Raw genomic sequence first — 6,000 nt, 5'->3', positions numbered from 1 at the left:
CCCATTACATATATTAAAAGTCGTCAAATTTCTAAATCACGTTTTTATTTGTAGCGTAGCGGCAAAACTTATTTTACGTGTTGATAAACTTCAGCTATACATTTTCTGTTGTTATATTGATCGTCTATACCAGTGATACCCAAACCATGTCCCGCGAGCACATATGGCCCGTCAAAGCCTCAGAAGTGGCCCGTGGCCAATTTTAAGTGAAACATAATATGTAAAAATACTATTTTTTCCAATACGTTACATTTTTTTTTATAATTAGATTTGTTTTGCATTGTTATGAAGTACCCCGCACGCAAGAAGAATATATTTTTACTATTTTGGTTCACCGAAAAAGAGGTTAGGCATCACTGTCTATACTTACCTTCCACAATAATGTATTTTTTTTGTATAAAACTTTTTCGATTTACTAAGATGAAGTACGCGTAGGTATAATATTATCAGAAAATAATCAAAATCCTTCGTCGTCCTTTGTCCGTGATTCATAAATATTACACATAATAATTTTAAATATTATATAGGTTATATGAGAAAAATATGACAAAAGACCATACCCCAAGTCCCCCTTGCCAATGTCCACCTATATGAATAAAATGTAATATTATATATTACACTATTTCATTTCATATTATAATACCTATATGTACTACAAATAGTATAAAACATGTTATTAAGGTTTTAATGATTTTATATTTATATATTTATCGTTATTATTTTTTTTTCCAAACATAACACTAGGGTACTCGGATTTCACTTAATATGAAAAATGCTGAGCCTTAAGAAATATATATAGTTATGAAACAGTACATATTATTCTATGCGGCCTTTACTATATATTAAATTTTTAATATTATTTTAAATTGACTATTTTTAGATTTTAATTTTCCATGTCAAAACAAAATAAAAAAATATTTAAACTTAATCTTTTGTTGAAATGCATGTAACTAAAAGTTTAAATTAAAAAAAAAAATATGTTGTTTTAGCCAACAGCTAAAACAACTCGCTATCATAAAAATTAAATTAAATCCTTAAGTATATTTTTATTTTTACAGCATTTCGCGACCTAATTTTCGTATTCTTGTTATTTTACAATGATGATAAAAATAATAACGTCTTAGACGAATTATAATAAAATAGCTACTGTAGTTCTCTTGGCTACCAAATAATTTTCGTTTTTAATTGTAAATACAAAATTAAACATAATAAATGTAAAATAATATAAATATATTATATTATATTATAATATACATACACTATAAACTATATAGTACGTATTTGATCTGATTTACTGTTTCTCTGTTGATTTTATCAGGCTTTTATTACAGCTATAATTTTTTAATCGGAACCTAATTGTGCGGAAATAATCAAAAACTAAACCGAATAAATATTTAATTATTATCATCGTTGCACATTTATTAAAATAATATTTTCATACTTATATATATAGGTAACACAAATTTTAAACTATAAATCATCATAGATCCATCTGAAGCCGAAATTAATGTTTTAGGTACACATGTAAATAATGACATGACCATAGAAATGTGACACGTGAAATATTCATAATAATATATTGGATATTCATGAGCGTGGAGCTAACCTAACCTTTTGTTTAGATTATGCAATAATCAACACCGAAGCCCTTTATATACACGTCAAGAGCAAAATAATAACGCAAACCAAATATTGTACAGTTTAAACCCTTAAGCTTTGTTCACGAATTTTATTATGAAAAAATTATTGGTATTATTATTATTATTATTATTAGGTATTATCATTATTTTACATTACAAATTATGAATATATAATTAAATATTGATGTTTCTGATGTTACACAATATGTCAATATGATAAATAAATAGAGGTAATAAGACTGTCAAGGCTTAAGAGCTTAAAATTCTAATAAACATACATATATTCATAAAAAAAGTTATCAAAATTATATGCACTAAAACAATAATAAGTGTTGACTGAATTATCGAAATTTCACTATATCAGTGGTTTTCAACTTTTTTGGGTCCACGGCTTCTTTTGATTTTGAAATCAAATATACGGCTCCCATACGCAAATTTAAAACAAACAATTGATTTACATTATTCAATCCAACTTTATTCAATGACGAAATCTGTCGATTGGCCGATCTATCTCTCACATACCCAAGAGTACGACAGCGAAAAGTAGATAGCAAAAACTATAAATTATTACAATTTTTTTTTAGTTTTCAAACGCGGCTCATTTGATAATAACCGACGACGCCCCTGGGAGCCGCGACGCACAGGTTGAAAACCACTGCACTATATAATAATTAATATTTGTACCTACTATAAATTTTTCTCTTTTTGTATAATAATCGCTTCCATATCAATGTCATCTGGCCCTTAAATAAAAACAAAATCATAAGTCAGAATTTAGATTGTCATCAGCAACGAGGAGTGCAAAGCTATTATATCGCGAAGAAGGCACACAATGTTCGTAAATTATACTTACTATATTTTAATTTTTAAATTACATTTTATGAATAATATTTTTTTTTTTTTTGGCAGAATACTTATAAAAAGCACTAAAAATGTATATAATGCGTAAATATTTTCAAATAAGAAAAGCCTTAAAATATAATTTTGAATTTAAATTGTTTATATTTCACGCCCTTTATTGAACTATTAGATACAAATGCAAATGCTAACGGTCCCTTAAACTATAGTAATAAAGTAATCAACTAATAAATTAATAAAATATCGTAGATACCTATCGTAATACTTAGCATTAATATTTATGTATTCAAAATAATTATTTAAATTTTTTTTGATTTAACGTTGTACATTTAAAATTAAATTTCTGAGAGAAGGGCACTAATATCTAAAACTTAATAATATGTGTTATTATGTCAGAAGCTTATTTAAGTTAGGGGCGAACTGGTATCATAGATGTACTTCACAAGTCGTAACTGAAAACAAATTTTGGTTGGGTTACAACCAGATTTTAATATGCAACTGAAAAAATGTCCCAATAAGGGGAGAACCATGTTGCCCCATCTCCTTCAAATCTGATACCGTACAATGTAAACTCGGTTCGTACGAATGACATTATAAAATAAGTAGATAACTATATGTTAACGAATAAAATTATGTTTCTAAAAGTTGATTCGCATAAAATCTTAAATTTTACTACTGAAGTGAGAATGTTGAACACTTCGATATATATTGTTCAATATTTTAAATATCCACATAGTATACTGCAAATAATAATTATTAAATAAAAATATTATTTTAATTTTAAATCAATTAACTTTTGTTCCTAAAATTAGATAGTTTATTAATTATGACGTGAACTATGTGTATTTTAATCAAAAGTGTAATTAATAGTTAGTATAGTTACAATAATAGTTATTGTATTAAAACAAATTATGTAAAAACAGCGTGAATTAATAATAATTTGTCAGTAGATTTAATGCGAAAAATCTAAGTTTTTAATCTAATGAATATCTAGAAATACGAGAGTTAAAGCAATTAAAAGTAATTTAATGTTAAAGCGGTGGCTCTATAAAATAACCAACGGTTTAAGTACCAAACTATAATTAATAATTGAAACTTGTAAAGAAACTCTGGAAAAAAGGGTATTTTGCAGCAGCAGTGTTTTAAATTATCGTCCGTGGTCCAATTTTCAAACGTCTCAATTATTTTCGATCACTTAACGATTTCATTAGACAACATTATAACATATTATAGAGTATGTATACAAAACGAATCTCCTAACATGCTCACCCCCATTTTTTCATTTAATAATGAACTTATACACATTCTCAATTTCGGAATTTTTAAATATATTCAAAGACTATATTTTCAAATTCTTGAGATTTTTTTCGTTCTACTTAAGGTTTATTATTCTGTGAATTTTGGTGATATATTCTTCTGTTTTTCATATGAGAACCTCCCTTTTAGTTGATAATTTATTTTAAATTATGATGTACCTAATTCAAATCTTGAACTAAATTTAACTAAACAGTTAGCTGAAAATGTAATAGAAGGTTCATATTGTTCTTACTGAAATAAAAAATAAAAAATTTAACTGTACACCTTAATATAATGTAAGTCTAATGTAAATATCACTCTATCGATATTATATAAAACTTAACATTAAAATAATTGTAACTATAATAACCTTGTACCTACCTAGTTGATGTTGAAACAATAAAAAAAAATAATAATACTATATAATATTATTTTATAATATTATACACGATGTTATTGATCGTTAGACTTTCAAATTTTTTGCTTGTGGGTATTTTAAAATTCATATATTGAGGCAGAATATTTTTCTAAGAACTTCAATACATAAAAATTGAATCTAAAAAAAAATCCGTCAAGTGGAAGTGGCTTCGCTGTACAGTGGGTGACTGTAATGCATGATGTTAAATTTGATTTCAATAATATAATATCATTGTATACGAAAAAGCCTAGTATGTTTTATGTTTTATGTTAGGTATATTTATATTGTTATTAATTATTATTATTATTATTATTATTATTATTATTATTATTAATACGGTAGCCGGTTAAGTTGACTTATTATTATTTGTTTATTATCATATTTGTATATAATAATATTTTGTTTAACTAATCAATCAACCTTACATTGCTTACAAGAGTCAATTACATCAGGGATTTAAAAATTTTACTTGAAGCCAATATGTCTTACTCTTCACACATAAATTTGATAATAAATAAAGCTTTTAAAATGTTAGGGTTCATTTACAGGAACACAAAAAATTAAAAAAATATAATCTCAATAAAAATATTATACTTCACACTTTTTAGGTCTCGCTTAGAATTTGGCTCTATGGTTTGGTCACCTAATTATGCTCTCTATATAAATCAGTTAGAAAATGTAGGTACAGTATAAATTTCTAAAATTAACCTGTAGCAAATTAAATTTAACCGTTGATCGAGACTCATATCACTTACAGTCAACCCATATGGGGGTGTCTTTATGCGAGATTAGAAGAAGTGTTGCAGACTTGATGTTCTTGTACGATTTACTGAATGGTAACGTTGATTCTTCCGAGATTCTTTCCATGGTTGGTTTTAACTTAAGAAATCACGGTACGAGGTCACATAATCTATTCGTCTATAGTTCCGCATCATTCTTTTCCAGAGTACTTATTTTGGCTAATAGTGTTGGTAATAAAATTGACTTCTTTTATATGTCACGCCGAGTTATTAAACAAAATGTTTATTTAGGTAGCATTAAGTTCTGCTATTAATTAATTTTAATATTATCAAATCTCGGTGTCTTCTCTGTATTATTTAATTATCTGTATTATTTTTATTGTTATCTTGTCTTGTAGCTGTTAATTTTTATTGTTCTAAAGTCACACCATGTTTGTATTTTTTTTTTATGAAAATGTTTATGTAGCATATTAAATATCCACTATCCACTACTATTATCTATTTGTAAGTTTTGCATTGTAATTTATTATTTAGTACTGTACTATTTTCATAATGTTCTAAAGGGTCCTTATCCGTTAATTAATAATAAAATAAAATAAAATATACTTTACAAGTTTCAAATACCCACGAGTAATATTTTTTAAATGTAACACAAAACTAAATCGTTATTCTTTGTTTATAAACATTTTATTTCATCCATATTTGAACATAAATTAAAAACTATAAAAAAAACCATGTTTTATTTTTTTACATTATTTGGTTACAGAATAGCCTATTTACGCGGAACCTTGTTTTAAATGTTCAATTCTTAGCTATAAAAGTTGAACATTTTATACATTTTAAATACAAAATCATTTTTAAATTTTGTAAAAATTCAAACTTTAAATGCTTATAAAAAAAATTGTGCCTATGTATTTTTAATATTTTTCAACAGCCATTGTGACAATATAATATTATCTTATTAAATTTATTAAATTATCACGTTTTTAGACCCAACAAACAAAAAAAAAAAAATGAAGTATTCAGTAAAAATGTCATGTATCTATAG

Source organism: Acyrthosiphon pisum, chromosome X, assembly GCF_005508785.2.
Source record: "Acyrthosiphon pisum isolate AL4f chromosome X, pea_aphid_22Mar2018_4r6ur, whole genome shotgun sequence".
NCBI lineage: Eukaryota > Metazoa > Arthropoda > Insecta > Hemiptera > Aphididae > Acyrthosiphon > Acyrthosiphon pisum.
This window is presented reverse-complemented; position numbering follows the sequence as displayed.